Raw genomic sequence first — 23,296 nt, 5'->3', positions numbered from 1 at the left:
ATAGGACTGGTCATCTGTCTCTAAATCCATCTATGAGGAGCTATCGGGACCCAGCAAGAGATCCGCTTCAACAGGTAGCATTGTCTGCTCTGAAGACCTTGTTTTCTCTCCAAAATTTTCCATCACCCACTCAAATGGCTCATTCACAGGAAGAGTAGTTTAATCTACAAACATTGTCGAAAAATGCAAATGTAATGAAGAAAAGGATGGGCAAGATATCATTCAAATATATGATGCCTGGTTAAACAAGATGGCATTGCATATTTCACATATATTATGGCTGGCTAAAAGAGCTGAGACTGCATAATTCTCATATATGATATACAAACTAAACAGGTGGCATTACAGAACATGTCTAAACTAAGCAGATGACATATATGATGTCGAAAGTAGGAATTTCAAGGCAACATATGCATGATATGACCAGCATCATCATGCCAAGTTAGAGCAAACACCTTGGGGGTAAATATGAGTGATCAGCTACGTCTGAATCCGCCTCAGAACAGATATCTTCCTCTCGATTACAATCTGGAGAGGGGGGGGGGGGTTTGCCATTGAACCCACCATGGAGCGATGTCTGCATGACATTGTATTGCCGCGCAAAACTCTTCTCTTTTTCTCTACATGTTCAGCATGACTGTGTGAAAGTGCGTTATATCGACTAGAGGGGGGTGAATAGGCGATTTTTATGAATTATTCACTGAGGAATTTGCCAGTGAGGAAATTCCTTAGTGAAGAACTACTTGCAGCGGAATAAGTACTCAAAAGTATGCATAGCAGAACACAAGCATGGTCATCATGATGAAATCAAGACAAGCACAGAGTACATAAGCATAAACACAGGATAGCACAGGATGAAGACAAACAGACTGAAGAAATTGAACTGAGGAAATTGAGAAAGTCTTCAGTCAAAGTCTTCAAACACAGATATGAACAAGCGCACAACACAGTTATGAGGAAATGAAAGAGTTGAGGAAATAGAACCAGTAGGCTTGGTGAAGACAATGATTTGGTAGACCAGTTCCAACTGCTGTCTCAGTTGTACGTCTGGTTGGAGCGGCTAGGTATTTAAACCTGAGGACACACAGTCCCGGACACACAGTCCTCACCGTATTCTCCTTGAGCTAAGGTCACACAGACCTCGCCCAATCACTCGTGGTAAGTCTTCAGGTGACTTCCAAACCTTCACAGACTCGGTCACTCGGCGATCCACAATTTCCTCTTGGATGCTCTAGACCATGACGCCTAACCGTCTGGAAGAAGCACAGTCTTCAAAGGTAACAAGCGTCGGATCCACGCAGGATCAATCTCTTCAGTGATGCTCAATCACTTTAGGTTTGTGGGTGTTTGGGTTTGGGTTTTCCTCACTTGATGATTTTCGCTCAAAGTCCTCAGAGGATGGGATGCTCTCAAATGACAAGTGTCAGTTTCTCTCGGAGCAGCCAACCAGCTAGTGGTTGTAGGGGGCGGCTATTTATAGCCTAGGGAGCAGCCCGACATGATAAGACATAAATGCCCTTAAATGATATGACCGTTAGGTGGGTAGATATTTTGGGACAGCTGGCGTATAGCACAACAACGGTCGAAAATTTGAGTATCAAATTCCTTGGGGCTATCATGTTCCTCACTGTGTAGGCAATCCGCACTGGCGAATTTCTAACTCCTCAGTCAGAACAAATTCCCCAGAGACCAGAAGAACTTCGTCTCTGTCACTGAAGAATAGGACTGAACTGTATGAGATTTCCAATGGCTTCACTCGAAGGGATTGGTAGGTGTAGGATTTTGAGTTGAGCATCACATGGACATTTTTCCTTAGTATTTCCTCGACCCCCTTTAACAGTATGGTGTTTCCTATGACTCAAGAAAGAGAAAATGAAACTACGTAAATGAAAGTCTTCACGCTTCATGTTCCTCAAATGAATACCAAGTCTTCAAGGTCACACCAATTTCTTCACTTTCAAAGTCTTCAGAAAGTCTTCAGTCGAAGAACTTCATTTTTAGGGGTCGACTTTCTCTGTAAATATCAAACTCCTCATAGACTTATAGACCTGTGTACACTCATAAACACATTAGTCCCTTAACCTATAAGTCTTCAATACACCAAAATCACTAAGGGGCACTAGATGCACTTACAATCTCCCCCTTTTTGGTGATTGATGACAATATAGGTTAAGTTTTCAACGGGGATAAACATATGAAGTGTAAATTACTGATATTGAGGAATTTGATTGCAAGATTTAGAAGAACTCCCCCTGAAGATGTGCATAGTGAGGAATTTGCTTTTGAAGCAATGCACACTTGAAGAGTTGAATCATGGAGATCTCCCCCTATATGTTGTAATTCATACACGCATTTGACATAATATATGAAGAATTTGAAATGCATGATGAAATATGGTGACTGATGTAATTCAGCATGCGTGCAATGACATTAACGAGGAATAAGCATGCAGAAGAAATAGCAAAAGTATCAGGCCACCATAGAGTTTAAGTTTACAACTCGATCCAACAAAGTCATCAGAAGAACGAGAGTTGTAACTTAGGGAAAAAACGCCCATATAATAGACCCGCTTGAAGACTAACTCAAATTTCTCCCCCTTTGTCATCGAATGACCAAAAGGTTCGAAAATGAGGACTAACGCCCCTGAAGAATATCAAGTTGATGAAGGAGCGTCAGTGTTGTTGGGGTCGTTTGTTGTAGTAGGGCCTGCCGCAGTGTCATCCAAGTCCTCATGTTCATCAGTGTCACGTGATGAAGAATAGGAGCTGGCCACCAAGGAAGGAACTTTGACCTTCTTGTACTTCTTCGGAGGAGGTGCAGCCCAGTCAAGATCTTCCTTGAGACCCATTTTCTTCAGATCTTCTTCACCATATATGTGCGACAGAACAGTAGGTGCGGTTGAGGGTTTCATGAAGGTAGTAGTGGTTTTTCTTCACTGCATTGTGGGTAGCAGTCATGTTGTGAAGAATTGAACCAAACTGACGTTTGACCCATTTATGATTGCGATCAACCTTCTAGTGAAGACTGAGGAGAAGCTCACGGTCAGTCATCACCCTGGGTGCTGTGCCTTGAGGATTTTGCTTGGGTGCGTTGGCGGCAGAGTCATGGGTGGCAGAGTCATCATTGGTGGAGTAGGATGCAGCCTTGCGAAATTGACCATCCAATGGACGAATGCCTTCATCAATTACAACCGTAGCCTTGCCCTTTTCATCAGCTGAGGAAAATGTCCGTTTAAGGACTTCAATCGAGGGCAAGTAGCTGCAATGGTTCAGTGTATCAGCTTTGTAGTTGAGTGAAGACCTTGTTCTGATGAATCTCATAATCCACAGTGCATAAGGCTTCAACTCAAATGGTGAAATTGCGACATTGGCCAGAGTCCTCATGAAGAAATCATGGAAGTTGATGGGAACGCCATGAATGATATTGAAAAGCAGATTCTTCATGATGCCAACGACTTCTTCTTCATTCGAGTCGTGGCCCTTGATAGGACTCAATGTCTTCGTCAGAATGCGATAGACAGTCCGAGGCACATACAGCAATTCCTTCACAAGGAATTTTGTTCTTGGGGCCTGACCTGGCTTGAAAGGCTTCATCAGCACTTGCATATAGTGATCGGTAAGCTCAGGTTCATTGTAGACGCAACAAGCACCTTCAAGGGGCGGACTGAGAGGCAAAGCACGAAGCAATTCAGTAGCTGGTGCTTTGTAGTGAGTGTTTTCAAACATCCAGTCCAGCACCCATGAATTCACGTCTTCAGAGTTGCCGGTGATGTGCAGAGTTGCATAAAATTGAAGAATTAGCTCTTCATTCCAATCACATATGTCAGTGCAGAAATTTAACAGTCCAGCGTCGTAGAGAACACTGAGGATTGGCCCGAAGCATGGCAGAGATTCCATATCCACGTGAGGAATGTGCTCATGATCGAAGACTTTGTCTTTGTTGAACAGCACTGAGGAATAGAAATTTGCCTGGCTGGCAGTCCAGAAACGCCTCTTCCTTATGCGAGCAGAGTCATAAGGGTTGTAATTAGTGAAGAATATGTGCTCGCCGAAGAAATCATCAGCCTTGAATTTTTGCTTCCTTGAGAATGGATCATTTGGCTTGGGCAGAGGAGTGTCAGTCAGTTGCATGATGACCTCAGGAATCGCAATCTCAGGTTCTTCAGGCTGAGGAATTTCTGGTTCCTCTTTAGTGGCAGCCTGGTTCTTCAAATCTTCATTTTCATTTTCTTCAGCACTAGCGGCTGGAATGTCTTCATGAGCTTCATTAGATCCCATTTGAACTGTAGTGGCTGTGGACTGAGGAATTTGCTGCAGTGGAGTGAAGAGTGGAGAATTGGGGTGCTGACTTTCCCAAAAGTCATCATTCATCACATGTGTGGTACAGCCAATGTCTACATCTTCTTCTTCAATTTCTTCAACGCCAGCCTCTTCAGCAGTAAACTGAGGCATAGGCGAGGAAACTGTGGGGGTTGAAGGGATTTTATCCACTTCAATTTCTTCATCCATCTGCTCTGACGAAGCAGCAGAAGGATTTTCTTCATCAGATCCGCTAGGGATCACATATTCTTCATCAAAAGGGATGATTTCCTTTGATGGCATGGAGGAAACTGGAATAGCATCAATTGGATTAGCAAATGAGCTTGTCAATTTCTTCATCTTCTTCGGTGCTGAAGAATCTGAAGGAGCTGATGCTTTCCTTTTCTTCACTGCTGCACGCTCTGTAGCCTTGGTCTTCTTCACATCTCATGCAGATGGAAGGATTGGAGTTGGTGTAGGCGCAGGAGGAGCAGAGGAATGTGGTTGATTTTCTTCAGGCACAACTGATGCAGTTGCCTTGACCTCTTCATTTTCTTCAGGCGCACCACTAGTGGGTGCCCTGGCAGTTTCATCAGCGGCTGGAATGCAGTCATCAGCCCTGGAACTCAAATTTTCTTCAGCAGCCTGATTGTCATCAGCGGTGCTGGCATGTTCTTCAGTTGGCTGAGCAGATGCTTCAGCCTAAGGAATTTCTTGTTGCGATGGGGCTGCAACATTTGAGGTGAACATCTTTGTCAGTTTGACAAACCTGACCTTGGCTCCTTTCCAATCAGCATAGTAAGCATTGAAATCATCGTTGAGGACTTTGATTTCAGACTGGATCTTCACAAGTTCATCAGTTGTCATAGAGACAACGTTGTTCTTCAGGAATTTCTCCTTCCTGTACTGTGCTTTCTTGAGCTGCCTGGCCTTCTCAAACTTCCATTTCTCTTCTTGGATGAAGGCAGTCAGCATATGACTTTGACCAGGAGTCAGCTTGAAGTCAGGCATAGGAGTGTTTGGGTCCTTGTGCCAGAGATCAATGTAATCGAGGATCAACTTTGGATTCAAAAGCAGAGGCACATTTGTGCCCTTGGCTCTAGCGGCCCTGACTTGCCTGTCTCTGATGATTTCATCAAGTTCTTCATCATCAGCTTCGTCTTCTTTAGACGACACTTGGAAGGCGACCTGCTTCTTGTGAGGACTTGGGCGAGAGCCTCGTCCAGCAGTGGTCTTAGTCTTTAGCAGAGAGGGTCCTGTTGAAGAATTTGGTGCAGCTGAGGAACTAGCTGAAGCTCCTGAGGCAATAGAGATGCCTGTAGTCCTTTAGCACGTGGCAAGATGCACAGGTGCTGAGGATTTTGTCGGAGCAGCCGAGGACTTTGGAGGAGCAGGAGCAGCGTGAGGAATTGGCTGTGAGGGCTTAGCTGAGGAAATTGGCCGTGAGGGCATTGAAGAAGAGGCACTTGGCTTGTGCACAGGCTTCTTTGCCATGGATTTCTTCGGCCTTACAGAGGCCTCAGCAGCAGCAGCAGCAGTGGAATCTTCGTTGAGTTTCTTCACTGCATCTTTTGCCTGTTTGGCCAACTTGGCCTGTCGCTTGGCCCATTCTTCAGGAAACTCCTCACCGCGTTTGATGCTAGTGGGATCTGCTTCTTAGCCAGGTGCCAATGGTGGTCTTGAGCATGGAGGAGTAACAGTGAATTTCTTCATGTACTTTGTGAAGGGGAACGCGACAGAAAACAAAAATTTTCCGACCTACGCACCAGCCCAGGACCACTATGGAGACTGCATACATGGTTTGATCTTTTTCGTTACCGACTCGTAGCGCAGCGGGAAGTAGAGTCGATGACGATCGGCGGTGCAGATCCCCGCAGCTAGGATTTACAACCTCCCAACCGCGAGGATGTATACCCTCATCTGCTCCTCAGACAGCCCTCCGGGAGGCGGTCGAACAGCCCCCCGGACGGTGTCGCGGACAGCCCTTCGGGAGGACCTTCGAAACTCGAACGGTCACTCGGACAGCCCTTCGGGAGGACCTTCGAAACTCGGACGGTCACACGGACAGCCCTTTGGGAGGCACTCACGAACTAAGACCGAAACTACGATCTCTCTACAGAGTTGCACACATACGGTGTCATCTATCCGGCAGGGCTTCGCCGTCCAGAACTAGTTCCTGCCGGAACCCAGACAGCCTTACGGCTCTACGAAACTCTTTTCGTGGGAGGGAGAGAAGAAGCCAGATAATGCATGGCATGTGTATGAGAGCAAGGGATGAGTGTGGAGGGCTGCCCCTCCACCTCTATTTATAGGAAATCCCAAGGGGGTAGGGTAGTTTCACAAAAAACCCAAAATGCACATGAATGAAGTCCTTCCACAAGGACCTAGGAGTGAAACCAAGGAACAAGAGGGTCCCCAAGGGGGGATACCCCATGTGGCCGGCCACACCCCCATGAGGGGCCCAAAAAATGGCTCCTATCCATCCATGTCATCCCCAAGATCTTTTGGAGCAAAGCCCCAAAAGGTGGCTTTCCATAAAGTAACCATAAAGCTGATTTTCACTATTCACGACGACATTTTTCAGCGTCTGGTCGAACTGAAAATATTTATGTGGGCTAAGAACATTTCCAGTACCCACTAAAATGATTTTCAACGTGTTCCGAAACAATTCCGGTTTTAGTGATTTTCATCTGCGAAACGCATCTGAAGTGGCTCCGGCAGCTCCGGAACATTTCCGGTTTTTATCTCAGAAAATTCCAAAAAGCTTCCAGAATGATTCTGGCATCCTCCAAGAATTATCAGGCATGTGCCGAAACCAATTTGACTTAATGGTGTATCCCGAAACAACTTTTCGGTATCATCGAAACTTATCCGATGACCTCTCTCTGCGGTACGATTCCGCTGTCCGAAACTTTTCGGTGTCCGAAACTTTTTTGGTGATTTTCTCTCAGACTCCCTGTCTAGTATTCAGCAGATAGATGACCCTTAAGCGTGTGACCCTATAGGTTCGGTGAAGTATAGACATGACCCGGGACCCCTTCCTATCAATGATCAACATCGGAGCCGTGGACACCCATATTGACCCCTATACCCACACGAATAAATATTCGAGTGAACCTCCAGTTGCCGTGTGCTATTCCTGTTGCTTCGCGATATGTTACAAATACCCGAGGTGAGACATGTTGGCATTCCCGTGGATCAACAACTTGTCCACTATGCTAGTTACCTCGTTACCGGTATTGTTCTCTTTTCTCGTTATCGTATTCCGGCATCCCCGTGATCAAATCACAAAGTGTCTGGCCAGACGATGATGGATACCGTAACACCGAGAGGGCCCAGAGATATCTCTCCATCGTCGGAGGAGCAAATCCCAATCTTGAGCTATCAAGTTACTTGACACACTTTTCCATGAACCCGTAAGCCGCCGTAATAGCCACCCATTTACGGATGACGTTTAACAAACCCGAAAGTTCATGAAGCAAGCATGAAGAAACTCGATACTCTCATGGTCTAAGGAATCATGCAAACGTTAACTATCTCTGTGTTATGTACCAATAAACTTGTGACGAATGAATCTCGTAGCATAACATCAATCCGGGTCGATTCAACACAAATGTTCTCTTAACATTGTGCCCTCAAAGTTGCTGGCATAGACATGCCCATGACCAGGAAAACAGAATCATCATGCAACACTTGAGCTAGTCTTAGAGGCCAGACTAGGAATACTTCTTACCGTTTATTATTCCACACGTGCATTTGAGTCTTCCTCCGAGCCTCGTGGATATTGCAGACTCGAGAATCATTGCAGTTATAGCATGGAACATAAACATAATTATGAACTTGGAGATAAATAATATCATTTATTATTGCCTCTAGGGCATATCTCCTACAGACTCCCACTTGCACTAGAGTCAATAATCTAGCTTATGCTAATGCACTTCACACCTGTGGCACACTGGTGTAAATATGCTTCGCTTGTGGTATAGCCTGATGTCCAACGGATCTGACGACTTCAGTTCCGTGTGTATCTTTGCATGTCCTCGCGTTTTCACGTTTTCACAAAATTCATATTTTGTGTGGACTTAGCTTTGTATGTATGTGAATCACAGGTCGAACCTGGATTCCTCAGACTGAGTTATGGAGCAACTACCTGCAGTAGTGTCCCATTGTCAAAAGCCATCTTGGAACTATACTAAGTTCATGAATGAACTATATGATTCAACATCTTCTTTGTCGCTTCTAAAGCGTCAACATACCTAGCCCTTGTTATAGAATTCGCCACAGTAACTAGTTTGAACAAATTCCAACTAACTGTGCCACCACATTGTGTGTTACACAAAACCCTTAATTTAAATCAAAAATCGCATGGAGAAAAGATGAAGACTCTATCGATGTAACATTTTACAACGAACTCTTCATGATCTCTGCTTGCGAGAAAACCATGTCATCAGTACTTACTCTAGTACTCTGTGACATCTTTCACTGTTGTCCCATGATCAGTAATTTGATCACTTTGGTATCCATACTCGCAACACCTTGGGAGTATCAGACATATCTGGTTGTTTTACATACCATGGAATACATGCTTAATCCAAACACAAGAGTGTGTGGAATCTCCATCATGTATTTTACTCATCAGTGTTTTGGGACACCGAGTGGCAAAAACTCTTTCCATGTGACTTCGGCAAGAATCACTCCTTGGCGTTTTAAACGCTAAAAGGTTTTAGCATCTTGTCAATATGTATTCATTGCTTAGCCCCATTAGGTAAATCTATCTCCATAGATCATCATGCCTAATATTGAGGCTATTTAGCCTAAGCACTTCATCGAAAAACTATTTTCAAATGAAGTCCTAATTCGTGTCAAGAAATTTATTTCCACCAATGTGCCAAGCACATAAGGTTTTTAGAAATATTATTACGCTCCCACTTACTTTCTTGAATTACAAGCATCTTCGTTACCCATTGATGAAGTCAAAACCCCTTTGACCATTTCATCAAAACACGAAGATTCCAATTCCATTTTGCTCTCTTCTGTCCATTGCTGGAACTCTGAAGTTTGCATACCTACTAGCATCCTCTGGATCGACAAATTACTTTGGACTGTATCATATACAAGTCCTAGCTTTCATTTCCATCAGATGGAAATCCTTTTATCATCCATGTTTCATATCTCATGATTGAAATATGTATTAATTGCTAGTTCAACCCGAACCGACTTTAAGCATCGCTACGATGAAAACAACCTCATCGTATTATTTCAACAAGTCGAGCTTTATGGATAAAACATTTTATCCGTATCAGTTTTAAGTTCCATAAATATTCGTTAGACTCTAAGTCTTCCGAAAGGTGTATCAAGGTTTTAATCTTGAATCACTTATATGGAAACTAACTCGGGTTGTATTGGCATTTAGCCAATTCCGGAGTCAGGGCCCATCAACGCTTCCTTGTGTATCGTAGGTATAATGTTGTCTAACAACAATATCTCGTTTGCGCACCTGAGAGGTTTGCACGAGCCTTGCCTACGTGGTTCAGCTGCAAGTTCGACCGAAGTTCATACATTTTATTGTAGAGACTTCTGTATCAGTCGCAGTAGGAAACTCTGGAATTTCTTCCAAGGTCTCTTTCCTTTGATCTGATGAAGATACTGTTTATCTCATCGAGTTGCACTATTCTCCCACTCACCTTTTAGAAAGAACCATTCTCTTTAAAAGCACACCGTTTCGCGGCAAAACTATTTGCCTCGGTATAGTGAGGGAGGAATACCCAACATTTTGGTATAACCTACAAAGTAGCACTTGTCTGATTTGGAATAGGTTTGTAACCTTTTACACAAGCCCCATATTCCAAATGTTAAGAAAAGATATAACATGGTTGGGCGTACCATACCATGGCTTCATTTCAACAGACCCGATGTAGCTCTTTTCAGTGTAAAAGCCGCAGTCTCTAAAGCATCACTTTAAAAGGGATAATGGCAAATTTATTTATGTCATCTTTGACCTTACCATGTCATAAATGGTTTGATTACATCTCCACGGACTTTCCACTTGCAGTGGTGTTCCGGGAGGTGCAAGTTTATGAAACCCCTTTCACAACTCATCAGACATTCGCTAAACATGTAACTCAAATATTCCTTTGTGCAATCAAATTGCAGAAACATAATTTTCTTGTTACAATAACTTCTACTTCATTTTTGAGAACCTTTCGAATGATTTCAAAAGATCCAGACTTACGTCTCATCAAGTAAATATCCATATATCTACTTGAGTCATTTCTGAAGATAAATAAATCCACCACTAACAACACTTATCGGACTACACACATCAAATGTATGATCACTAATAAGTTTGTTGTTCGTTCCTTATGGCCTGTGAACGGTATTTTAGTCACTTCACTTTTCAGAGGAAAGTTGCAAGTGTCAGATGATTCAAAATCAAAAAGACTTCAAAATCCATCATAATGGAATTTTCCATGCGGGTTTCTCCAATGTGACCAAATGTAGTGCCACACTTGTGTGGTATTCTTTTAGTCTTGCGACATTTAGCGTTAGTGTTATGGATGTATCATATTACCCTCAATATTCATAACATACGTCCCATCGATGATGGAAGTATGGCCCTTATGTTATTCATAATACTTAACAACAATTGTTGTTTTTATGAACAACTCTTTTGCAACAAACATTGTGCAATGGGCTAGAGTGTATGAAACTCTAAAATGAATTATGAAAGTAAACCCAGAGGTATTGTATTATTATCAATATTCATAACATACATCTCATTCATAATGAAAGTATGGCCCTTGTGTTATTCATAACATCGAACATAAAAATTTCTCTTATGAACAACCTTCTTGCAAGATACCTTATGCAATGGGATAGAGTTTGTAAAACTCTAAATGAATTATGAAAATAAATACAGACGGCAATACACCGATGGAAGGTATAGTAACATTTACTATGTTCCCTGTGTATACCTTAACCTCATTTCTAGCTAGTCTTTCAGGCCATAGTAGTTCTTACATCAAGTTGCAACAGAATGCAATCGAGCGGGCATTTTTGTGATGAACTCACAATACCCAAGAATTAGTGGTTTAACATGTTTAACCATAATTCGCAAGAACTATATCTTTGACCAGCCTTCTATACATCAAAAACTTGTATGACATTCATAAATGAGCTGGATATTCCAGTCTTCTTTCCTTTTGCCTTTATACTTCTAACAGTTTAACTTTTAGTATTTCTCCTACTCTCAGAAGAAGCACCCAACTTAAGAGTGGCATTAGCCCCGGACTTCCTAGGCGTGTAAGTCATACTAACACCCTTTGGACACTTCCTTTCTCTTTAAGTTGTTGTTTTATTCACCTTTCATTATATGACAGGCGTTCTTCTGCATCCCTTTCCCAACAGTCAAATGCATAGTAAACACTTTTACTAATACTTGCAAACAAACATTGCTTTGTTTGTATCTGAAAATAATTTTCAGTTCCATGAATATCATATAACTATCCCAACTTTCGAAGTTTGGGTTTCATGGAAGCAAACATATTTCACTTGACCGTAACAGAATTCTAGCTTTTGGATCAAAGGACGAGAGTCACATGATCCATAGCATTAGCGGGAGGATACGGAAAGCATGCGATAGGACAAAGTCCTTCTCGGCACTTTTGAGGACAATCCTCATATTACGGTACCAATCGTAATGTTTTAACCAGATATTTACCAGCTATTCAATTTTAACAGGGAAGGTGGAAACGCGAGCCATTATTCTACAACTATTTTTCATATAACACTTAGACAATGTTCATAATTAATTGCACTAAGAATTAAACATGTTAATTCAACAGTGCGCTCCCACTCAAATCAATATCTCTCAAAATTGATTGTGAGTGATACAAGACCCACATTTCAATTGTTCGCCATTGGTGTAACACCACTGATGACGAAAAATCTCAACCGGTAGGCCAACTTGCCAATCACATCTCTATGTGACTCTTGTTCATCTTTCGATGCGTGTGTTCCGAGCTCATGACGGTCATGCCTGAACGTCAAGACAACCAAGTGATCTCGCTGCGAGGCTCAACTCACCCGCCTCACACTTCTCTAATCGTTCGTACCCGTGTGACACGGTGCACCCCGAAAAGATAGGTGCCGTGACGGTGCTACACTTGGGAGAACACTAACTACTTGGTATTTTAAGTGAGAGATCACCCTAATAAAAGCAACTACCGCGCAATCAAGAAGGGTGCATCATAAGGGATAAACATCTCAGGCCATTCATAATAGCATGATATGGTATAGCCCTTTCTGACGGAGAAGTCTTTCATTTCTTCGTCTTCGGCATTCGCGTCGGTGTTCACCTTCGCGAAGATTGCCACCACCTTGTCGATGCACCAGATAATATTGCTATCTCCACAGCGTATAAAATTAATGCATTACTTAAGGTTGACAGGCAGGTCATTAAAGTGCAATCATATGGCTCCAGCCATCATGCCGAATCATGACACGCATGTCATGTTAATCAAATTACATCATATAGTCATCTCATACATAATCGAATTGGTATGAGCACTGCTATACCACATCACATGCACATCCTGCAAAACCAAGTTAGACGCCTCTAATCGGTTTATGCAAAATTTATTTTACGTGGCTTCTAAGGTTTTGACTTAAACCGCAGCGACCAACGTTTTATCATCAAGTATGATTATTCAAGTTGCTAGATTAACATCTCGGGGTGTATGAAACACGGGATAATTAAATCTCGAGCCCCATACTAAACTTCGTCATACGCATGACCCCCGTGCAGATCATATCTGCAATGCCCTTTCATCTGCGAATTTCATCTTTCTTTTGACTACGACAGAACCCAAAGAACTGATAGCACTTCCATGATCAATCAGGATCACGGATTGCCAGAACTTTGTCAAATTCCACCATGCTGTCTCGAGATTGAGCAAATGCAAATTCTAGGGAAGCAACAAGAACCTCGGGTAACATATTTCATCTGTCACCCGCATAAATAATTTTCAGCAATAGATCTCATCTACTACCTAATTATATTATGCAATACCCATACATCTCCATGTATTCTAGATCGAAACCTGCATCTACGCATAGCACGGCTCTTGATGCCACTGAAGGGGAACGCGACAGAAAACAAAAATTTTCTGACCTACGCACCAGCCCAGGACCACTATGGAGACTGCATACATGGTTTGATCTTTTTCGTTACCGACTCGTAGCGCAGCGGGAAGTAGAGTCGATGACGATCGGCGGTGCAGATCCCCGCAGCTAGGATTTACAACCTCCCAACCGCGAGGATGTATACCCTCATCTGCTCCTCAGACAGCCCTCCGGGAGGCGGTCGAACAGCCCCCCGGACGGTGTTGCGGGCAGCCCTTCGGGAGGACCTTCGAAACTCGAACGGTCACTCGGACAGCCCTTCGGGAGGACCTTCGAAACTCGGACGGTCACACGGACAGCCCTTCGGGAGGCACTCACGAACTAAGACCGAAACTACGATCTCTCTACAGAGTTGCACACATACGGTGTCATCTATCCGGCAGGGCTTCGCCGTCCAGAACTAGTTCCTGCCGGAACCCAGACAGCCTTACGGCTCTACGAAACTCTTTTCGTGGGAGGGAGATAAGAAGCTAGATAATGCATGGCATGTGTATGAGAGCAAGGGATGAGTGTGGAGGGCTGCCCCTCCACCTCTATTTATAGGAAATCCCAAGGGGGTAGGGTAGTTTCACAAAAAACCCAAAATGCACATGAATGAAGTCCTTCCACAAGGACCTAGGAGTGAAACCAAGGAACAAGAGGGTCCCCAAGGGGGGATACCCCATGTGGCCGGCCACACCCCCATGAGGGGCCCAAAAAATGGCTCCTATCCATCCATGTCATCCCCAAGATCTTTTGGAGCAAAGCCCCAAAAGGTGGCTTTCCATAAAGTAACCATAAAGCTGATTTTCACTATTCACGACGACATTTTTCAGCGTCTGATCGAACTGAAAATATTTATGTGGGCTAAGAACATTTCCAGTACCCACTAAAATGATTTTCAACGCGTTCCGAAACAATACCGGTTTTAGTGATTTTCATCTGCGAAACGCATCTGAAGTGGCTCCGGCAGCTCCGGAACATTTCCGGTTTTTATCTCAGAAAATTCCAAAAAGCTTCCAGAATGATTCTGGCATCCTCCAAGAATTATCAGGCATGTGCTGAAACCAATTTGACTTAATGGTGTATCCCGAAACAACTTTTCGGTATCATCGAAACTTATCCGATGACCTCTCTCTGCGATACGATTCCGCTGTCCGAAACTTTTCGGTGTCCGAAACTTTTTCGGTGATTTTCTCTCAGACTCCCTGTCTAGTATTCAGCAGATAGATGACCCTTAAGCGTGTGACCCTATAGGTTCGGTGAAGTATAGACATGACCCGGAACCCCTTCCTATCAATGATCAACATCGGAGCCGTGGACACCCATATTGACCCCTATACCCACACGAATAAATATTCGAGTGAACCTCCAGTTGCCGTGTGCTATTCCTGTTGCTTCGCGATATGTTACAAATACCCGAGGTGAGACATGTTGGCATTCCCGTGGATCAACAACTTGTCCACTATGCTAGTTACCTCGTTACCGGTATTGTTCTCTTTTCTCGTTATCGTATTCCGGCATCCCCGTGATCAAATCACAAAGTGTCTGGCCAGACGATGATGGATACCGTAACACCGAGAGGGCCCAGAGATATCTCTCCATCGTCGGAGGAGCAAATCCCAATCCTGAGCTATCAAGTTACTTGACACACTTTTCCATGAACCCGTAAGCCGCCGTAATAGCCACCCATTTACGGATGACGTTTAACAAACCCCAAAGTTCATGAAGCAAGCATGAAGAAACTCGATACTCTCATGGTCTAAGGAATCATGCAAACGTTAACTATCTCTGTGTTATGTACCAATAAACTTGTGACGAATGAATCTCATAGCATAACATCAATCCGGGTCGATTCAACACAAATGTTCTCTTAACATTGTGCCCTCAAAGTTGCTGGCATAGACATGCCCATGACCAGGAAAACAGAATCATCATGCAACACTTGAGCTAGTCTTAGAGGCCAGACTAGGAATACTTCTTACCGTTTATTATTCCACACGTGCATTTGAGTCTTCCTCCGAGCCTCGTGGATATTGCAGACTCGAGAATCATTGCAGTTATAGCATGGAACATAAACATAATTATGAACTCGGAGATAAATAATATCATTTATTATTGCCTCTAGGGCATATCTCCTACACTTTGGAGTCACATATCTGTACTCCCTCCACTCTCTTGCCCATCTCCTCTCAATCTTTTGAATGCGCACCTTGCGCTGATTTTTATCTTCCTCAGGGGGTGTGCAGTACCCAGCATAGATGTCCTCAGGGATTTCAAATGCAGTGTTGACCTCAGGCCTCTTTCCTCCTTTCTGTGGCTTCTTTCCATCAGCCATTTTCTTCAGATGAGGAATTTGAACAAAGGAATTCTCTGAAGAAGTATGCAACTTTTCTTTGAGGAACGCTGCAGATGAGTTAAGTTGATGAGAACCTAGTAATTCAGCAGCGGACATGAGTACCTGTGAATAGATTATAGTTGCGAGGAATTTGGAGAGGTCATATGCGTTCTCAGAAGGTTTTTCAAAAAGAACAAGTTTGAGGAATTTGACCAGATGAGTCTTGAAGAATTTCACTAAGCGTTCTTAGTCTTAGGTTCCAGAGTTGTACAGATCAGAAATCCGCACAATTGAGGAATCTTGAAGAAAAATTATTTCTTAAAGAAACGAATCAAGAACAGATGACATGTGAGGTGTTTAGTGTGTGAAGAATTTGAAGAATAAACACCTTTTGAAGATTTTGCAGAAATCATTTGAATCAAAGAGGGCAGTAAAAGTAACTTTTAATTACCCTGAACGAAGAACACGACGAACTGTGAGGTGGAGAAGTGAAGTTCGTTTGTGCAGATCTTCCATGCCCTAACTCGGCGGAGGAAGACGGCTACGGCGGCGGCGGAGTAAAGATTTCCGCGCGCGAGTACGACGGCGATGAGGTCGAGGCAGTGAAGCTCTTCCTCACCGGCGACGATGAAGTAGCGGCGGCGCTAGGGTTTGAGAAGCTTGAGCTGGAGAGAGGTCGAGTGAAGTAAAGGAAGTGAGGAAGGGGAGAGGGGGTATTTATAGCCACGGTGAAAAACAGTTCGCCCAAAGAAATTGGACGAACGTGCCCCTGACCCTTCTCATTCGCTTGACATGTGTCACCCACGTACTGAGAAGTGGAGATCATGTTAGACCGTGGTTGAATAGATAAGTATTTCGTGGGAGGCGGAACGGTTTGAGCGGCAAAGCCGAAAATTTGGATAAGATAAGTTAAAAGTTCCGTTCGCAAATTCTTCAGCTGACAAGGACACAGTGAAGTTTTTGAACGAGTTTCAAATAGAACACACATGAAGAATTTGTGAATAGATTGGGTTGAGAATAGCATAGAGGGGGAAGGGTCCGATCACATTCACTTAGCAGAAATAGCAACTTGAAGAAATAGCAATAAGTGAATGTTGTAGAGGACATAAACTTATATTTATATAGCCAATGAAGAAAGACGACGGAAACAGTGAAGATTTTGCAAAGTTGAAGATTTTGAACAACTAAGGAATTTCAAAACTGAGGAAAAACTCAAATTGAAGATTTTCAACTTTTGGTGGTGGCGTGACCCACTGTATAAGAATGATGATTTCAGACACCGCGTACAATTGTCGTAGGGTTCTGAGAATCAAATTCTTCGTTAATTTCTTCACACTTAGAGTGTTATTCTTCATTGATTGAGGAAAAATATTTCTTCATGTGTTGCACATCTAAGTCATCAATTTTGCATAAGTGTTAGGATGAGTGTCCTTTTCAAAGAACATTCGAAGATTCTAGGATATTTAGCTCACACCGCAACTTGCTAAATCTCTTCTCATCCAAGGGCTTAGTGAAGATATCGGCTAGCTGTTCTTCAGTCTTCACATGCTCAATAGAAATGTCGCCCTTCAACACATGATCGCGAAGAAAATGATGTCGAATCTGAATGTGCTTTGTCTTCGAGTGCTGAACTGGGTTGTGAGCAATCTTGATGGCACTCTCATTGTCATAGAAGAGAGGCACATTCTTCACGTTGACGCTGTAGTCCTTGAGAGTTGCTTCATCCACAACAATTGAGCACAGCAAGAGCCAGCAGCAATGTACTCAGCTTCAGCAGTAGACAGTGATACGCAGTTCCGTTTCTTCGAGGACCAACAGACCAAAGATCGTCCGAGGAAATGACATGTACCAGATGTTGACTTGCGGTCCACACAATCACCAGCATAGTCAGAGTCAGAATATCCAATGAGATCAAAAGCCGAGCCCTTGGGGTACCATAATCCAAGTGTTGGTGTGTGAGCTAGATATCGAAGAATATGTTTCACAGCCTTATGGTGTGATTCCTTCGGTGTAGCTTGAAATCGGGCACACATGCAAACACTAAGCATAATATCTGTCCTAGATGCACATAAATACAATAAAGAACCAATCATGGAGCGGTATACCTTTTGATCAAAGTCAATACCATTTTCATCAGTGCACAGATGGCCATTTGTGGGCATCGGAATTTTGACGCCTTTGCAATCTTGCATGCGGAATTTCCTCAGTACATCCTAGAGGTATTTCTCCTGAGATATGAATATGCCATTGTGCTGTTGACGAATTTGAAGACCTAAGAAGAATTTCAACTCTCCCATCATAGACATTTGATATTCTTCACTCATCATATAGGCAAATTCATCACTATAACGTTGGTCAGTACAGCCAAAGATGATATCATCAACATATATTTGGCACACAAACAATTCATCATCATATGATTTAGTGAAAAGTGTAGGGTCGAGTGAACCGGGTTTGAAGCCTTTCCTCATCAGGAATTCCTTCAAAGTATCATACCACGCCCGAGGGGCCTGCTTGAGGCCATAGAGGGCCTTATTTAGTCTGAAGACTTTGTCAGGATGCTTAGGATCTTCAAAACCTGGGGGTTGAGCAACATATACTTCTTCCTCAAGCTTACCATTGAGGAATGCACTTTTCACATCCATTTGATATAAAGTGATATCATGATGGTTAGCATAAGCGAGTAATATGCGAATAGCTTCAAGTCTAGCAACAGGTGCAAAAGTTTCATCGAAATCAATTCCTTCAACCTGTGTGTAGCCTTGAGCTACTAGCCGTGCCTTATTCCTCACCACATGGCCATTTTCATCTTGCTTGTTGCGGTAGTCCACTTTGTGCCAATGATATTGTGTTTGCGAGGATCTGGACGATTGACCAGTTCCCAAACGTTGTTGAGCTCGAACTGATGTAATTCTTCTTGCATGGCCTGAATCCACTCAGGCTCCAGAAATGCTTCATCTACCTTAGTGGGCTCTGTGATAGAGACAAAATCATCGTGCCCACAAAATTTAGATAAATGTGAAGCTTTTGAGCGTGTGAGAGGACCTGGTGCTTTAATGTCATCGATGATCTTTTCAACTTGCACTTCTTTTGTAACGCGAGGATGAGTTGGTTGTCGTCGAGGAATTTGATCAGCATTTTCTTCAGCATTTTCTTCAGGTGCATTAGCTCGACATTCTTCATGTTCTGGAATGAATTCTTCAGCAGATTCTTCGGTAGGAATGACATCCTCAGTAGCCTTGAACTTGATAGATTCCTCAGGTGCTGGTTCATCTATCACAGAAGGTAGGTGCTCCCTTTGCGAGCCATTAGTTTCATCGAACCGCACATCTACAGTTTCAACAACCTTGTGAAGAACGTTGTTTGAAGACTCTGTAGGTGTGCCAGTCCTTTCCGTAACCAAGCATAAAACCTTCATGTGCTTTCGGTGCAAATTTAGCATTGTGATGAGGATCTCTAATCCAACATTTAGCACCGAAGACTTTGAAATAACTCACATTCGGTTTCTTGTCAGTGAGGAGTTCATAGGCAGTCTTCTTGAATAATTTGTGAAGATATACCCTGTTGATGATGTGGCATGCAGTATAAATTGCCTCAATCCAGAAGTGACGAGGCGTCTTGTACTCATCAAGCATAGTGCGAGCCATCTCAACAAGAGTTCTGTTCTTGCGCTCCACGACGCCATTTTGCTGAGGAGTGTAAGGAGCAGATAACTCATGAGTAATACCAAGTTCATCAAGATAGTCATCAAGACCAGAATTCTTGAACTCAGTTCCATTGTCACTTCTGATGTGCTTGATCTTCACACCAAAGTTGGTTGAAGCCCTCGAGGAAAATCGTTTGAAGACTTCCTGCACTTCATGTTTGTAAGTGATAATATGTACCCATGTGTAACGAGAGTAATCATCAACAATAACAAAGCCATAGAGAGATGCATCATTTGTGACTGCTGAGTAATGGTTAGGACCGAAGAGATCCATATGAAGCAATTCAAATGGTCGAGTAGTGGTCATGATAGTCTTCGCTGGATGCTTAGCCTTGGTCATCTTTCCAGCTTCACAAGCTCCACACAAGTGATCCTTGAGGAATTTGACATTCTCAATGCCAATGACATGCTTCTTCTTCGCAAGCGTGTGCAAATTCCTCATGCCTGCATGACCAAGTCGTCGATGCCATAGCCAGCCTTATGAAGCTTTTGCAAGTAGGCACACGGCTGGTTGCGGTCCTGTAGAGAAATCAACAATATACAAGTCTCCTCTCCTAAAGCCTTCGAAGACTTTGGAATTGTCAGCTTCCATAACCACAACACAACGATACTTGCCAAAGACAACAACCATATCAAGATCACAAAGCATTGAGACAGACATGAGGTTGTATCCTAAGGACTCGACAAGCATGACTTTGTCCATGTGTCGATCCTTTGTGATTGCAACCTTACCTAGACCCAATACCTGACTTTTGCCTTTGTCAGCGAAGATGATATGCTTCAGATGCGATGGTGATAAGGGAGCATTCATAAATAGATTCTTGTCACCAGTCATATGATTTGTACATCCACTATCGAGGACCCACTCAGTGGCTTTGGGTTGATCATCCTGCAGATGAATTAGTGCAGCTTACGAACTTCATATACTTCATCAATGAAGAATATGACATCACAATTCATCAGACCAATTTCATCAAGCAATGCAATAGTTAAAGCAGTATGAGGACGTGAGAAATGAAAGTTCATTTCTTCATGATTATCCTGCGTCCTTTCAGGCACTTTTTAGGTCTCCAGCAAATTCTTTAGACGTTAAAGTACGTCTGGAGACCTGACCCTGCATAAAAGATTAGTTCTTTTTCTTCACCACCCACATCTGAAGGGGTGGCAAAGAGTTCATCACTCTGCGAGCTCCATAAGAGAAAGGTGGCATAGAAGCCAATCCATTTCGTTTCACATAAGAGGAGTTAGGGTAAGCATATGAATAAGCAGAGAAATTCTTCGAGGACTTATGAACATAATGATTAGAAGAATAATGCTCATATTCATAGCCCTTGGCTCTTCCCTGCGAAACAGAGTTGTTAGCACAATGATGTTCATATGAGGACTTGGATCCTATTGAGGAATTTGATCCATGTGAGGAATTTGGTCCATATGAGGACTTGGATCCATATGAAGAATTTGGTCCATATGAAGAATTTGATCCGGGGTTCCTATTCTTCACAGGTGGTGTCATGAGGACATTCACCTGAAGACTTTCAAGGCACCTTTTGGGAACCCAGATTTTCTTCATAGGAGAACCGTTCCTGCAGTTAGTGCCAACATATCTAGCAAATACTTCACCATTCTGATTTTTGAACAGTTGATAGTTGGAGTCAAATGACTCATCAGAAGAATGAGAAGATTCACATGTAAAGACAGATAAATTAGATGGATCAACTGGAGGTCCCTTTGCAGCAACCCATGAGGTTTTGGGGTACTGCTCAGGCTTCCAATATGTACCATCAGCATTGAGTTTCCTCTCAAAGGCAATACCCTCTTTCCTAGGCTTCCTGTCGAGGATCTGCTTTTTAAGAACATCACAAAGAGTCTGATGCCCTTTGAGGCTTTTGTACATGCCTGTCATGTACAATTCCTTCAGCCATGCATCGTCAATGATACTAGCAATGTCCTCAGATGAGGAATTAGTGATAGCAAAGACAGTTGAAGAATTTGTAGCATTAGAAGCATTTGAACATTCAGGTGAAGAATTAGCAGATTCACGTTCAATGCATTTCAAACATGGAGGAACAAATTCTTCCTGAGCAGCGCTGATTTGTTGAGCAAGTAATGAATCACGCTCCTTCTGAAGATCTTCATAACTCACTCTTAGCTTCTCAAGATCTTGCTTTCTTTGAAGAAATTCATAAGAAAGCTTCTCATGATTAGACAAGAGAGTGTTATGATGACCTTGAAGGTTGTCAAACCTAGTCTGAAGTCTCTGAAGATTTTTAGTCAGGGTTTTAGTGCGATCCATTTCTTCACCCAACATATCATCACTTTTGTCTAGCATGTTTTGAACCTTTTCAAGGGCCCTTTGTTGTTTCACAGCAATCTTAGCAAGTTTAGAATAGCTGGGCTTAAGGTTTTCATCAGATTCATTTTCACTTGATTCAGAGGAGGTATATTTGAGTACCTTGGCACCCTTTGCCATGAAGCAATAGGTGGGAGCGTAGTCATCATTGCCTTCATCAGCCTTGTTGGTGAGGTCATTTTCTTCAGTGTTGAAGATAGACTTGCTGACGAATGCAGTAGCGAGGGCTAGGCTCGCCACACCAGATTTGGAATCCTCAGATGCCTCCTCTTCCTCATTTTCTTCAGATTCAGCCTCAGAGTCCATTTCCTTGCCAATGAATGCCCGAGCCTTCTTGGAGCTGCTCTTCTTGTGAGATGAAGACTTTGAGGATTTTGATGATGAAGATTTTGAGGATTTCTTCTTTTTCTTCGCATCATCAGAACTATAATCCTTGTATTTCTTCTTCTTTGATTCCTTTTCCCACTGAGGACAATCTTGAATGTAGTGTCCGGGTTTCTTGCATTTGTGACAAAGCCTCTTCTTGTAGTCACTAGGTGAGGAATCATTGCTCCTTGAGGGTCTTCCAAAGCGGCCACGTCTTGAGAACTTCTGGAATTTCTTCACGAGCAGTGCTAGATCATGGCTCAGTTCTTCAGGATCACCAAGGCTGCTGTCAGAGTCTTCATCTTCAGACTCAGAAACTGCCTTGGCCTTCAGTGCACGTGATCTGCCATAGCTCGAACCATAAAGATCTCTCTTTTCAGCAAGTTGGAACTCATGAGTATTTAGCCTCTCGAGGATATCAGCGGGATCAAGTGACTTATAATCAGCACACTCTTGTATCATCAATGCCAGAATATCAAATGAGGAATCAAGCGATCTCAACAATTTCTTCACCACCTCATGGTCGGTGATGTCAGTGGCACCAAGCGCTTGAAGCTCATTTGAGATGTCAGTGAGGCGATCGAAGGTTTGTTGAACATTTTCATTGTCGAGTCTTTTGAAGCGGTTGAAGAGATTGCGAAGAACATCAACTCGAGAGTCACGCTGAGTTGAGACTCCTTCATTTACTTTGGACAGCCTATCCCAGATAAGCTTAGCAGTTTCCAAAGCACTCACTCTTCCATACTGTCCTTTTCTCAGATGGCCACATATGATATTCTTCGCTTGAGAATCGAGTTGCTTGAATCTCTTCACATCGGCAGCGTTCAGTGAGGGTGAGACAGAGGGAACACCATTTTCCACAACATACCAGAGATAATTATCAATTGCCTCAAGATGCATTCGCATCTTATTCTTCCAGTAGGGGTAGTCCGTCCCATCGAAGGTAGGACACCCAGCAGAGACCTTGATCATACCTGCGGTCGACATAACTAAAACTCCAGGCGGTTAAACCAAAATTACACATAACAAGTGAGTACCTTGCTCTGATACCAATTGAAAGTGCGTTATATCGACTA

The sequence above is a fragment of the Aegilops tauschii genome, chromosome 2 (assembly GCF_002575655.3).
Source record: "Aegilops tauschii subsp. strangulata cultivar AL8/78 chromosome 2, Aet v6.0, whole genome shotgun sequence".
NCBI classification, from domain to species: Eukaryota; Viridiplantae; Streptophyta; class Magnoliopsida; order Poales; family Poaceae; genus Aegilops; species Aegilops tauschii.
Note: the sequence above shows the minus strand (reverse complement) of the source record.